Genomic DNA, 16,368 nt, shown 5'->3' with positions numbered 1-16,368 from the left:
AGGGATCTTAAAACATTTATTCTCGTTTGAACCTGCAAATCGGTTCTGAGCGTCTCTTAAACTAAGTGAAAGATGTCCAATGACAGTAACGTCACAGAGTAAATCCTAAACATAAAAGGAACAGAATTTTCCTTTGCCATTTAGTGCCAATATTTTTATTTAGTGCAAAATCGCCTTTTCTTTCTACAAACAATTGCAACATCGCAATAAATTCAATAACACCTGTCAAAGAACAGAGAACCTCTTCTCCGCAGCAGTGCAGTGAGGAGAAAATTTACTGCACGCTTCACACTGCAAAACGCTAGGCTATAATTTGTTCCCTGGTACTAAGGCCTTCAAATGAGGCACACGCATACGTTTCCGTAATATCAAACATCCATTATCTAAAGTGATTTATTAATAATTTAAAGTGTTAAAATACTCTTAAACCGTAAAATAATAATAATAATAATAATAATAATAATAATAATAATAATAATAATAATAATAATAATAATAATAATTAGACATCCATGTATTGTGGGTCCCTATCACCACGGCATGGCGCGTCCTCAGGTTGCGGATAGAGGAGACGGCCTCCAGATATGGAGGGTAGCTGCGAATATATTGAATAAGCAGTCGTGGACAGCCGATAAGGAGTGGTCCTCCAGCTTGGGGGTTGGGCGAAGGGCTAACAACCCATCACCGTAAAAAAACAGCTTGTTACGTATCCCTATAATAAGCCTCGGAATAGGACTGATTCTCTGGCACGACCACAGCAAAGGAATAAGATTTTGAGATTTGGCACTTGGAACGTAACTAGTCTTTATAGAACAGGAGGGATAACATTAGTAGCAAAAGAACTAGCTAGATGTAGAATAGACTTCGTAGGAGTACAAGAGGTTAGGTTAGATGGGAATGGCATATCACAAATAGGAGATTACTTGTTGTATTATGGGGAAGGAAACAATAATCACCAATTAGGAACAGGATTCTTTGTTCATAAAAGAATAAAATCAGCAGTAAAAAAGGTCGAATTTATCAGTGACAGGTTATCATATTTAGTACTTAAGGGTAGATGGTGCGACATCATAGTTATAAATGCTCACGCCCCTACAGAAGAGAAAGACGACCATATAAAGAATAGCTTCTATGAGGAATTGGAACATACTTTAGATCAGTTCCCTAGATATCACATGAAAATTTTATTGGGGGATTTCAATGCTAAAGTAGGACGGGAGGATATTTTTAGACCAACTATTGGAAAAGAGAGCCTACACGCAATTAGTAGTGACAATGGAGTTAGATTAGTCAACTTTGCCACATCGAAAAATTTAATTGTAAAAAGTACAACATTCCATTGAGAAGATTAACTCCGTACGTAGATGAAATTATTGGGGATCATCATTGCGGTTTTCGGCGTAATAGATCGACTATTGATCAGATTTTTTGTATTCGACAGATAATGGAGAAAAAATGGGAGTATAAGGGTACAGTACATCAGTTATTCATAGATTTCAAAAAGGCATATGACTCGGTTAAGAGGGAAGTATTATATGATATTCTTATTGAATTTGGTATTCCCAAGAAACTAGTCCGATTAATTAAAATGTGTCTCAGTGAAACATACAGCAGAGTCCGTATAGGTCAGTTTCTATCTGATGCTTTTCCAATTCACTGTGGGCTAAAGCAGGGAGATGCACTATCACCTTTACTTTTTAACTTCGCGCTAGAATATGCCATTATAAAAGTTCAGGATAACAGGCAGGGTTTGGAATTGAACGGGTTACATCAGCTTCTTGTCTATGCGGATGACGTGAATATGTTAGGAGAAAATACACAAACGATTAGGGAAAACACGGAAATTTTACTTGAAGCAAGTAGAGCGATCGATTTGGAAGTAAATCCCGAAAAGACAAAGTATATGATTATGTCTCGTGACCAGAATATTGTACGAAATGGAAATATAAAAATTGGAGATTTATCCTTCGAAGAGGTGGAAAAATTCAAATATCTTGGAGCAACAGTAACAAATATAAATGACACTCGGGAGGAAATTAAACGCAGAATAAATATGGGAAATGCCTGTTATTATTCGGTTGAGAAGCTCTTATCATCCAGTCTGCTGTCCAAAAATCTGAAAGTTAGAATTTATAAAACAGTTATATTACCGGTTCTTCTGTATGGTTGTGAAACTTGGACTCTCACTCTGAGAGAGGAACATAGGTTCAGGGTGTTTGAGAATAAGGTGCTTAGGAAAATATTTGGGGCTAAGCGGGATGAAGTTACAGGAGAATGGAGAAAGTTACACAACACAACTGCACGCATTGTATTCTTCACCTGACATAATCAGGAACATTAAATCCAGACGTTTGAGATGGGCAGGGCATGTAGCACGTATGGGCGAATCCAGAAATGCATATAGAGTGTTAGTTGGGAGACCGGAGGGAAAAAGACCTTTAGGGAGGCCGAGACGTAGATGGGAGGATAATATTAAAATGGATTTGAGGGAGGTGGGGTATGATGATAGAGACTGGATTAATCTTGCACAGGATAGGGACCGCTGGCGGGCTTATGTGAGGGCGGCAATGAACCTTCGGGTTCCTTAAAAGCCATTTGTAAGTAAGTAAGTAATAATTAGACATAATTATATGTAATAAGCCTTTGTCATAGCAACTAAGACATTAACATAATTACATATTAACAAAATGGTCAAGACTATAAAAGCTGCGATCCAATAAAAATATTTTTAACAGAAGCTTTAAAACTACTAAAATTTCTGTTCTGCTTATTTCTACTGGGTAATTTGTTACAGAGAATTATATTCATAATTAAAAGCTATTCTGTGTCTTAGTCAATCTACAGGTGGGAGTTATTAAATTCATTCTCGTCCTCATGTTATAACCATGGACATATTGAACACTCATGTAACTAGGTTTCTTCCGGTAAACATAATTTATGCACTCGTAGATGTACAATGGGAGAGTGAAAATTGAGAGTTCCTTAAACTATTGTCTACATGAGACAGTAGGTATAGGCGATATCTGATTGATATAAATACTTCTTTAGAGCCATTACTATTTCCCCATAATAAAATTCCATGACTTAGAGACCTATGGAAGAAGCCATAATAAGCACTGATTAATAATAATAATAATAATAATAATAATAATAATAATAATAATAATAATAATAATAATAATAATAATAATAATAATAATGATCTATTTATTCTGGCAGAGTTAAGGCCGTGGGGCCTCTTCTTTCACTCAACCAGAGGATAAAAAGGAAATACACGGTAATACTGTATAAGATCCGGAGCTGCGTTCGGGCTTGGGTTGGATCCCCCTTTGGTCTCATTGAATGGTTTCTTACGAGGTTTTCCCCAGCCGTGGGACTGAAGCCGGATGGTCTATGGCGAGTCCTCGGCATCACTTCATTTCCCCCTTTGATTTGATTACCTGGTTGGGTTTTTCCGAGGTTTTCCCCAACCAAAAGGCAAATGCCGGGTAATTTTTTGGCGAATCCTCGGACCTACCTCGTCATTGCAGAAAATTACTAAATTGTAAAACTGTAAAAATTGTTAAATATTGTAAAAATTTGTAAAAATTGTAATTGTAATATTGTAGAATTTTGACTTGTTCCACATCTTAAAGCTTCATTGCTCATGTAAGATCTATGGAATACAATAAATGAATGAATGAATGAATGAATGAATGAATGAATGAATGAATGAATGAATGAATGAATGAATGAATGAATGAATGAATGAATATAATATGATAATTGTGGTATTTAAACCAATACACTTTTTAGTCTCGTTAAAATGAATATAGATTTACACCATTTGGTACAAAGCTCATTAATATGTCAACTTAATATCAATAAAAAAAATAATCAGAAGCTTAGTACTGTCGGTGACTCAGAAGACGAGAGCGGTCTGAGGGGGAAGAGATGTGAACAGATAACGTACGACAACACGTCAATATTTTGTGATGTAGTAAGCGGAAACATTAGGTCTCCTTCTGTTCAACTTAGCTTTAATTTCCATACGCATTGTTACTCATGTTTCCTGCACGAGTAATAACCTGGCTACTGGGATGCTTATCTGGGCGATGTTTATAATAATCAACAGCGATAGTCAAGAAGGTCACATTCTTGCCCCTCGTCTTCTCCTGAGTAACGGACAAGCTTGATCAGATCTCTGATTATGTCTGAGACTAAAATTGTTTGAGTCTCTGTCAAATTGATACCGAGTTTATTTGAATTAAACCAAGTTATTAAATTGTACATAGTAACAGTAACAAGAACAAAGTATGTATTGCAACAGAGAGCTCTAGTGTAAAGACATTTATAAAATGTGTATTTATAAATGTATTTAAAAGATAATTGGATAAAAAATTACCGTAAAAATAATTATTTGTGGGAAATCTAAGCGTAAAGGAACAAAATGGTAGAGGACTTATTTCAATCATAGTAGCTATGTTAAGGAATGTCATTGAACACCTTCACTCTGTATATGATATGACTTGATAAAAATCTTGTCAGTTATGCTAGATATAATATCGCTTGACTTAATTTGTTTGGCATTTCCGGTCGGCTAGCCTAAGACACAAAGTGCATTACATTCTGATAACAGACTTACAGGGCACGTATTTTCCAGAAATGCGACTATCTGCAGTTAGATAAAAATTCATACGGACTCGTACGAGTATCTTTAACTATCTTTTTGTTGTAAATTCCTACATTTTTATGCTAAGTTCAATAACAATTTTTGGAAAAATCTTTTGTTAATCTTGCTCTGTTACTGATATCTACGATATAGTACATAAAGACAGTTTATAGTTTTTAATATCTCTTTGTAACATCTCAAATAATCTCCGCTTCTTCAACTTATGCGACTAAGAAGTGCAGGAATTCATTCATTCATAGTTTTGTGCCCAAGGTTACGTCCTTCACTGCAAACCCAGCATTCGCCAATCGTCCCTCTCTTCCGACTTCTTCTTAGTCTCCGCATATGATCCAATATCTTAATGTTATCTATCATTTGGTATCTTTTTATGCCCTGAACTTTTTCCCCAGTCATCATTCCTTCCAGTGAAATGAAATTTTACGGCTTAAAACTTAATAATATATTTAACAATCTGATGAAGAGGACAATGACGAACTGGAACTTACGAAGACAGTGACGATGGTGTCAAAAGCAAAACCGACAACGAGTTTTCAGCTGTATCACTGGAATAAAATAAAAGGTAATTAACATAACATAAAAAAGTAAGCGTGGTTTAGGAAATCAATGCTATAGCACGTTCCTCATTATGCTTAATAAGTTTCCCATTGGTGTGAAACGAGGAGAGAGAGAGAGAGAGAGAGAGAGAGAGAGAGAGATAGGCGAAACAAAAAACGACAGCATTGCAGCTGGCTCTTAATACGAGTAAAATTCAAGAAAACTACAAAATATTCAAAGGTAAAAAAAAATAACAAAAACAATATTTAATTCCTAACTTAGGCCTATAATTTATATTCGTATACAATTAATCCGAATTTTTATTATCTTTAATTTTCTAATTTGTCCACAGGACACATAAATTACCTGCTAAACAGCATAATAAAATGGGAGGCGTATTAAGGATACCCATGAGTGAAAAATGTATATCACAAAAGAAAAAAAATTCCACAAGTCAAATTAATAACATTACACAAAAACTTGATAGCAAATTAAAGAACCATATGCATGGGGGATGTCCTGACCAAAAATCAAAACATTTCAAATAAAATTACAACGCAGGGGGCATTTTGTAGCGTAGTTATAAAAAATAATAAATATTTTATTACTCAGAAACTATTTGCCCTAGGAGGATGAAACTTTGTCACTTTTTTATTGCAATCAATGAATATGTGTGGTAAAAATTTCATAAGGATTGACTGAATAGTTTCGGATTTACAAATTTCACTCATGGGTATCCTTAAGTGATAATTATAATCACCATTATATATAAAATATCACTTATTTAATGAAAGTTTTATTACCATTGTGAAGAAACTTTAATAACGGTGTTATGAAAAAACCTGCATCGGCCGGGAATCGAACCCGGGCCGCCCGCGTGGCAGGCGAGCATTCTACCACTGAACCACCGATGCTCATGTACTGCTGCTTTCTAAATCTAGCTATATAGTATCTTTGCGCACGATCAATGAAGAAGAACCTAAGGGTTGAAAAAATTAAAGCAATAGTTTGGACAATGTGAGGTGTTATTTTTCAATGCAACTACTTACATTGAATGGGCAATTGTTAAATATAATTTACCAAAATAGTATATTTAAGTGATGTCCTATGATGATAATTTAATAAGGACAGTGTAGCTTAGCTACTTTATGTAACTGACTGATTTTTTATTAGGTCCTATCAATGACACTGCAACCTGAGGGATGAATTTGTACAAATCTACTCCACACAAGCCACTCACTAGGGATCGAATATATGTTACGTTAACTGGCCGTTAACTCTAAACCTGTCAAGCCACTGTGAGATCGTTCACCAGAACAACTGAAAAGGAAAGTGGACGATCAAAAAGTAAAGTAACAAACTATACCCTTATAGGCCTATCTAACAATACAAAAACGTCACACCCAAATGATATTGTAAATATATTTCATAAATATTTTCTTTCACTAACTGATAACCTCAACATCCCCCAAGATAATGTTACTAGTAACAGTTTAGACTCTTTGGGCCGTATTCATAAACATTTTTAGCGCGGGCTTCCGGTGGATGATCAGCGTTTTTCGTATTCATAAACTAGTGTTAGCGATAGGATATGATTTGAATTCTGTACTAGTAACCAGTGGATAGCCGGGGCTAGCTTAGTACGCTCGTAGCGCGTGCTGCGAAATGTCTATGAATAGCATCCCTACATACAATATTTTCCAACAAAATTCCCAAATATTCAAATATTTCCAACAAACAAACAAGAAATAATTGCAATTATTAAAAATCTGAAGTGAAAAAAACTTCTCAGGTATGATGAAATAACAGCAAAATAGTATCTCTATCGACTGTAAAAGTTGTATTTCATTCCGTTGACTCTAAATGCCAGGAGAGTTCATTATGTGAAGTGCTGTGGTAAGTCGAAAGGTTCAAAATTCGCAATACCAACATATGTTACAATCATGTTTTATACATCAGGGCTTTGGCAGTATCATATACCAGTACTTACAACCGTTTTCCAGCATTTCAGTTTTTCAGTAGGACATAATATAACACCAAAGGAAGAACTCACACTAAAAAATCCCCCTCGTACTGGCTTTAAAAAAATATTATTTCATTATTAAAATTCTTAAAACCAGAAAATGCATGTTCTCTTCAAAATATTTTGGATTCTGAACCCGTGCTGGGTGAAAATCATCCTGAAAGTGAAATCAGTGATCATGAATAAAAATATTTGACACTATAGTAGAGGAGTTTTCATCTGTAGCATAGTTTCATATTTAGTTTTTCTTAATACATCTTCTGTTTTTTTCTTATTAGAAAATTAAAACAAACGTTATTTTGTTTGTACAGTATATTATCATAAAAAATGTAAGCTTAGCGGTTAAAAATTATTGTGTATTATTTTGGTAAATTAATCTTAATGTACTATTATTTCTTATTACTTATTCAATAAAGTTCGAGTATGTTAGTAAAATAACACTTTTCTGCTCGTTTTAATGCCTAGGTACTCTAATTTAAGAAGTTTACGATTTTCTATGCAATAACGACTTAAGTTGTTCATACTTTACAAATATTTAAAAATGGGTTATGATTAAATTATAACTGATTTTGGATTTGAATAATTTAGATAGTGTAAAGTATTATACAAAACAAATGACGCGAGTGTATGTATTATTAAAATTTCTGCAATGTTAAAAAAAAAAAAACTTTGATATCGTTTTTCTCAAAACATGGGTTATTCCACTCAGAGCCTCAATTGCAAGAACAGAAGTGGCAGATGAACTTTTTTCTTAAATCAGTGAGGAAGAAGAAGATGCACCATCTTTCACGTACACTTTAATTTAAGGGATTTGTGGTGATTTTGGGGGGCACACAGCTAATACCGTCGGATCCCATCTGGGCTTTTAGGTGCTTACTTTGTCCTACTATTGCCCACAATCCAAACATTGATGGAGTTTCCAAAAACTTGACTTCTGTTGCTGCATATAGTCAAACAGACAGTAAGTAACTGAAAAAGTTCACAAAGAATTCAATATTTTAGTGTTGCAATCTGCACGCAAATCATTCTACCACGGATGCAAAAAAAAAAAAAAATTTAGGTCAAGGAGGGCAGTCATTACTTCAATTTTTACACCAAGAATAAATCCGGAAAAATTGTCCTGGGAAGATTGTTTTTATGATAACGCTAAGCCCCATTTTGCAAATGCCACGGTAACAACCATGCGACAATTCAGATGGGAGACACTGGAACATCCACCTTACTGTCCCAATCTGTCCCTCTGTAGCTTCTGTATCTTCGGACCAATGAAGAGATGTTTCAGGGAACGTCGGTTCAACTTCAATCAGGAAGTCAAAGATGTGGCGAAACAATGGTTTCAGCAGCAACAGACAATCTTCCTCGCAGCTAGTATCGAAAGACTAATAGCCTACAATTTTGGGACCATTACCTTAATGCTGAAGAGAACTATTTATAGATCCATCTGACCCTATGGTATGCGTACAGTGTCTGTAGCCCATATACTTACATGTTTTGACAAGATGTACGAAAGTCTGATTCTATGTTTCATTTGAAGGAACTAAAATTAAAGTACACTAAAGGATTATTACTGCAAGTAGTAACAATGAACTATGTGGCATCTGGAAGGAATTCTGTACGTGATTCAGGCAACGTAAAGGTGTTTGTTGCTTCAAGAGCTTATCAGCCAATGCTTTCATGTTTCTTGTTAATGAAACTGATAGAAAAATCTGGAGTACATGTCATGATAAATTTAATTGGCTTGAATGTTCTTCATCTACAGACAAAGCATTCAATTTTCCGTATCAAGTATTTTTAAATTGAGGACGATTGTTCTTCTGGCCATTATTATATTTTAGCTGTAATAGGATTTTTTAATCGAACGAAAGCTATAGTACAGTAAAATCCCTCGTAACCGGCACCCAAATAACCGGCAATACCAAAACAACGGCATTTTTGGCTGAGGAAAAAAAAAGTTAAAATTTGCCACATTGCCACAGTCTGGGCCGTCAGTTTTGCCACATTAGGGAGTTCGCACAAACTTTCATTTTCAGTGAATATTCCAATCTGAAATTAATGTATTATTTGTGTTGTGTGATGTGTTTTAATAAAGAAAATCCACACAGTTTTTACATTTATTTAGTTATGTTCTGGCCGTCAGTGTTGTCATATTAGGAAATTCGCAAGAACTTTAATTTTCAGTGAATATTCAAACCTAAATTAGTGTATTATTTGTATTGTGTGATGTGTTTTAATAAGGAAAATCCACACAGTTTTTACTTTTATTCACTTATGAGCAAGTGATAGAGAAATAAGCTTCACATGGCTGCAGTTTCAATATCTGGCATCATGAAATATGAACTTTTTTATATACTTACTTACTTACAAATGGCTTTTAAGGAACCCGAAGGTTCATTGCCGCCCTCACATAAGCCCGCCAGCGGTCCCTATCCTGTGCAGGATTAATCCAGTCTCTATCATCATACCCCACCTCCCTCAAATCCATTTTAATATTATCCTCCCATCTACGTCTCGGCCTCCCTAAAGGTCTTTTTCCCTCCGGTCTCCCAACTAACACTCTATATGCATTTCTGGATTCGCCCATAAGTGCTACATGCCCTGCCCATCTCAAACGTCTGGATTTAATGTTCCTAATTATGTCAGGTGAAGAATACAATGCGTGTAGTTCTGTGTTGTGTAACTTCCTCCATTCTCATGTAACTTCATCCCGCTTAGCCCCAAATATTTTCCTAAGCACCTTATTCTAAAAACACCCTTAACCTATGTTCCTCTCTCAGAGAGTCCAAGTTTCACAACCATACAGAAGAACCGGTAATATAACTGTTTTATAAATTCTGGATGATAAGAGCTTCTCAACCGAATAATAACAGGCATTTCCCATATTTATTCTGCGTTTAATTTCTTCCCAAGTATCATTTATATTTGTTACTGTTGCTCCAAGATATTTGAATTTTTCCACCTCTTCGAAGGATAAATCTTCAATTTTTATATTTCCATTTCGTACAATATTCTGGTCACGAGACATAATCATATACTTTGTCTTTTCGGGATTTACTTCCAAACCGATCGCTTTACTTGCTTCAAGTAAAATTTCCGTGTTTTCCCTAATCGTTTGTGTATTTTCTCCTAACATATTCACGTCATCCGCAGAGACAAGAAGCTGATGTAACCCGTTCAATTCCAAACCCTGCCTGTTATCCTGAACTTTTCTAGTGGCATATTCCTGGTCCCTTTGATGCCGGATAAGAGGGATTCTACTGTATTTCTGTATTTTAGAAACACCAAATATCTAAGAGTATAACTTTGTAAGACAAAAAAAATGTAATAATAACAAGAAACATCGAAAAGTGACTGGGAATCGTTTTTGTCAAAATGTGTGAAAATACTCTTTTCTTCGCTAAGCCTATATGAGATCATAATGAATTTCATAATTCACTATAATATATTATATACACGAGGGCTGGGGCATAAGTCACAGATTTGTGATCTGCAAAGATGACGTCATATGAAATACAGCAACGGGAAAGTTGGAAGAAGAGAGATATTAGAGGAGAAGTCGCAGAATTCTTATTGCTGTGTTTTGTAATAATTATTATCATTTCACTTTTGCAAGTTCTTTAATTCTATTCGTTGCATAATCTTATTTAATTGCACTCGTGGTTTTATCTTATTAGCCCTTCGTGCTCCTGAAATTATCAATACTACTACTACAGATAATGATGTTTATAATGTTTGTGCGGTGGTGAAGATGACGACGGTTTTCGTCTTTTTTTTTTCGAATTAGTTTACAGGAATAAAAGTGTCATTAGGGGATTCAGTATTGTGACGACGATTCAGCAGAATGAATAACTGACACAAAAAACGTATTTCGACGTCTGTTAAGTCCTCTAAAATAAGCAGAATTAATTTGAGTGTGGCTTCATCATTCGGCTACAAAGAACTTATGCTATCTTTCCTGCTCTAGAAGACAGGGGACATTAAGATTGCGATACCAAGTCTTGAGTCGCGTTGTAGAGATGATGCTTATCTAATCGTAAAGCTTCAGATTTAACTGTTAACGACGTTAATTTTTCATCACCCAAACTAGCATTCACAGGAAGAGTTATGACGCAGGCTGAAATGCATAGAATACGATAATCTGTACTCATTTCCACATCAGAAATGTTTGTCATTTTTTATATTTTGCAATGTTTACTAGTGATTGTAATTCTCACGATAAGTCTAAGGAGATATTTTACAATCTCGTTTGTCCCAAAATCATGTAAATGTTGTACGTACATTTACGATGTGAAGATTTATAATGGAAGTCAATAAAACCGAGACTAACCGAGAACTTTACTAATGGCTGTGCTGTCAACAGTGTTCGTATAATCCCGCTAGATGGCTTTCGAAAACCCGCGATTTTCTAACAAATATCTCTAGATTTTAATGTATACTTATTATTATTTAATAATAATAATAATAATAATAATAATAAAATAATAATAATAATAATAATAATAATAATAATAATAATAATAATAATAATAATAACGGTCAAGATAGAGCATCCACCCGCCAATGTAACGAATATTGCACACTATTATCATTACCAATGTGGCGCTATAAAGCAATTTTGAACACTTTTATCACAGCCACAACATATTGAAATTCTTATTGCACGATATATGTTACCGTCAAAACCCAAAATTCGACAAAACCAGTTTCAACTAGTAAAAACTAGTTTTAAAATATAGATAGATAGATAGATAGATAGATAGATAGATAGATAGATAGATAGATAGATAGATAGATAGATAGATAGATAGATAGATAGATAGATAGATAGATAGATAGATAGATAGATAGATAGATAGATAGATAGATAGATAGATAGATAGATAGATAGATAGATAGATAGATAGATAGATAGATAGATAGATAGATAGATAGATAGATAGATAGATAGATAGATAGATAGATAGATAGATAGATAGATAGATAGATAGATAGATAGATAGATAGATAGATAGATAGATAGATAGATAGATAGATAGATAGATAGATAGATAGATAGATAGATAGATAGATAGATAGATAGATAGATAGATAGATAGATAGATAGATAGATAGATAGATAGATAGATAGATAGATAGATAGATAGATAGATAGATAGATAGATAGATAGATAGATAGATAGATAGATAGATAGATAGATAGATAGATAGATAGATAGATAGATAGATAGATAGATAGATAGATAGATAGATAGATAGATAGATAGATAGATAGATAGATAGATAGATAGATAGATAGATAGATAGATAGATAGATAGATAGATAGATAGATAGATAGATAGATAGATAGATAGATAGATAGATAGATAGATAGATAGATAGATAGATAGATAGATAGATAGATAGATAGATAGATAGATAGATAGATAGATAGATAGATAGATAGATAGATAGATAGATAGATAGATAGATAGATAGATAGATAGATAGATAGATAGATAGATAGATAGATAGATAGATAGATAGATAGATAGATAGATAGATAGATAGATAGATAGATAGATAGATAGATAGATAGATAGATAGATAGATAGATAGATAGATAGATAGATAGATAGATAGATAGATAGATAGATAGATAGATAGATAGATAGATAGATAGATAGATAGATAGATAGATAGATAGATAGATAGATAGATAGATAGATAGATAGATAGATAGATAGATAGATAGATAGATAGATAGATAGATAGATAGATAGATAGATAGATAGATAGATAGATAGATAGATAGATAGATAGATAGATAGATAGATAGATAGATAGATAGATAGATAGATAGATAGATAGATAGATAGATAGATAGATAGATAGATAGATAGATAGATAGATAGATAGATAGATAGATAGATAGATAGATAGATAGATAGATAGATAGATAGATAGATAGATAGATAGATAGATAGATAGATAGATAGATAGATAAAAAGCGAATTTTCAATGACAGGTCAGATTTGGTTTGTTTAGGTTTCTTCAGGCTTTTACCAAACAAAAACCTAAACAAACCAAACCTAACCTGACACTGATTCAGATCATACGAAAACTCACTTTCTATCTTTATTTGCTTAAACTAGTTTTTACTAGTTGAAACTGGTTTTGACGGATTTCGGGTTTTAACCGTAACATAGGAAGAGTTCGCGGGAAAAACGATGAATGTCACAGTTTTGTTAAGGTTGATGTCATTATCCAATTCAATGGATCACTACGAAATTTAATGTTGTTCTTATGAAGAATATTAAAAAAGAGAATTATCACCACGAATACAGTAATCCTTTCCGTTATTTTCTATAGAAACAGCACTACATCTTGCATTTATAGACTCAATTAGATCATTATCTAATCCTTAACAGAAATGTGACATTCATCGTTTTTCCCGCGAACTCTTAATATATAATATGGAATTGTCACTACATTAACACATCCATTATTGCACAAAACACACACTGAACGAATTAAATGTAATTATGAAAGCCGCTTATAATGCTAATCTAAATTTCATTTCAGAAACTTCAAAGATAAAAACCGCTAGTATTCCCGCTAAGCGGGATAATATAATTATTTTATCCGCGAGACGATTATCCAAAAAAGCTAGATTTAGCGGGAAAACCGCTGAATTGGCAACACTGGCTGTCAAGTGTTGGGCACGGGGGGAAAGCAGCTTGATTCAGGATTTTGGCTCCTGCAAAAAGTAAGTAGATAGACTAAGAGCGAGTTACTTATCACTAGTGGCGGGCTGGGTCACACAGGTCAGGCCGTGCAGTTATAACACCTAAACACTTCCTTCTTATCATGTTGCGGTACACTCCGTCTTGCAATAAAATAATCTTCCACACGGTCCGTACTAACCACTACGTTTGTTTACTAAACAATGTCATGATGACTTATATTTTCTTGACATGAGTGTCCCTTAGCTTCGAGCATAGATAAGATTTTCATTCTTTCTCTTTCCTCTTCCCCTCCTATGCACATTTGTGATTAAATTTATTTCTTATGACCCAACACACAGCTCGCTCACTAGCCAAACAACCAAGGACAGGGGCCATTAACGCTGAATCGAGCTGTACAATCTTATCTCACTTGTTTATTTATTTGTGCATTTTTTCCGTTAATAATAAATTGCATTCCTAATTCGTTGCTGTTTAGAAATGAAGAGCAAACTTTCAAAACCTGACATGTCCATTTTCAGAAGTTACATTTCAGTTGCCAAAAACTTATATCACTGCAGTGAACAAAATATTTTCTCGGGTGAAATATTAAAGATTATTGATTTATTTATTTACTTACGTATTTACTTATTTATTTATTTATTTACTTATTTATTTATTTTCTTACTTCTTTATTTACTTACTTATTTCTTTATTTATTTACTTATTTATTTATTTACTTATTTATTTATTTATGTATTTATGTACTTACTTATTTATTCACTTACTTATTTATTTATTTACTTATTTATTTACTGATTTATTTATTCACTTATTTATTTATTTACTTATTTATTTATTTATTTATTTACTTATTTATTTACTTATTTATTTATTCACTTATTTATTTATTCACTTATTTATTTATTTACTTATTTATTTATTTACTTATTTATTTTTATTCAATTATTTATTTATTTACTTATTTATTTATTTATTTATTTACTTATTTATTTATTCACTTATTTATTTACTTATTTATTTATTCACTTATTTATTTATTTACTTATTTATTTATTTATTTATTTATTTATTTACTTATTTATTTACTTATTTATTTATTCACTTATTTATTTACTTATTTATTTATTTATTTATTTACTGATTTATTTATTTACTTATTTATTTATTCACTTATTTATTTACTTATTTATTTATTTACTTATTTATTTACTGATTTATTTATTCACTTATTTATTTATTTATTTACTTATTTATTTACTTATTTATTTATTTATTTATTTACTTATTTATTTATTTACTTATTTATGTATTTATTTATTTACTTATTTATGTATTTATTTATTTATTTATTTTATATATTATTACATAAAATTTCACCATAGCAAAAACTCGTTTATGACAGATCCATATTTTTGTAGCACTCGCCGAGCAAGGTGGCTCAGGTGTTAAGCACAGGACTCGTATTCTTCGCATTCGGGAGATCCGTGGTTCAAATTCCCAGACCGACTAATCTGACTGTGGTGAGGCAAATGTCGGGTTGGTAATTTCATTGCCACTGTCCATTTCCCTTCTTCCCTATATAAAAAGAATTTATAGTCCCGTCGCTCTAATTTCCGGCAGCCAATCACGTTACAGGTCGGCTACATTTAAATGTGTGCGTCTTGTGATTCGCTGGTGAAGACGTCATGCATTTCCTAAGGCTCGATAAATACTTAATATAATCGCCCACCATTTTGGCTCTTTCGTTGGCGTTCGCAGAAAGCACACGAGGACGTTATTTGCCGCTCATTTATTTGCTGAATTACAGTGCGTTTGATTTATTATCATAGGAGCTACGACATGATAATGTTTAACGGTGTGGCAAATAGATTCCTCGTCTGGTAGCTCGGCAAAAGAACAAAAATGGCGAACGATATCTAGACTTTATAGAGCCTTCACTTCCTAAGACGTAAGCAAAGAGGAGGAGTCACGCCGGGAATAACAGCGTCGCGATTATAGATTTCATATCATATCATTCATCTTCATCATCTCATTCCGTAGGCATATTCAAGTCATGACGCATGTCTTCGTCCGCTTGCAGGAGGGACGTCCTCTCCGAAACTATCTCTGGGTTCTGAACCTTTCGCAATATCTCTGCCAGGATTCATTCTTCAACAGCACTTAAAGAGGGCGCTTCGACACATTAGAAGAGCTGTCGGAATGGATCCTGTGCTGCTCGGCGGTATGAACTTACGGCGGGGGAGTATAGGAGGGTCCATTGGGTGAGCGGGTAAAGGGTTTCATGTGGCCGGTGGGTTGGTACACCTCATTCTCATTCATCCCATAATTGGGAGTGCACAATAGGCCACTGTCGAGCCGACGTGGTGAAGGGTCGTCCCTAACCCGCCCTAGACACTCACTACTACTACTACTACTA

At 33.6% G+C, this 16,368-nt stretch overlaps 1 protein-coding gene and 1 non-coding gene across 4 annotated transcripts in view; both read right to left on the bottom strand.

Annotated features, from left to right (window-relative positions):
• Positions 1-16,368, bottom strand: part of shakB (shaking B) — a 121,290-nt gene that overhangs the window by 49,871 nt on the left and 55,051 nt on the right. The window lies entirely within an intron of this gene.
• On the bottom strand, positions 6,050-6,120 carry TRNAG-GCC (transfer RNA glycine (anticodon GCC)). The gene has a single exon. It is a non-coding gene; the product is annotated as a tRNA-Gly (tRNA).

The sequence above is a fragment of the Periplaneta americana genome, chromosome 14 (assembly GCF_040183065.1).
Source record: "Periplaneta americana isolate PAMFEO1 chromosome 14, P.americana_PAMFEO1_priV1, whole genome shotgun sequence".
Classification (NCBI taxonomy): domain Eukaryota; kingdom Metazoa; phylum Arthropoda; class Insecta; order Blattodea; family Blattidae; genus Periplaneta; species Periplaneta americana.
This window is presented reverse-complemented; position numbering and strand designations above follow the sequence as displayed.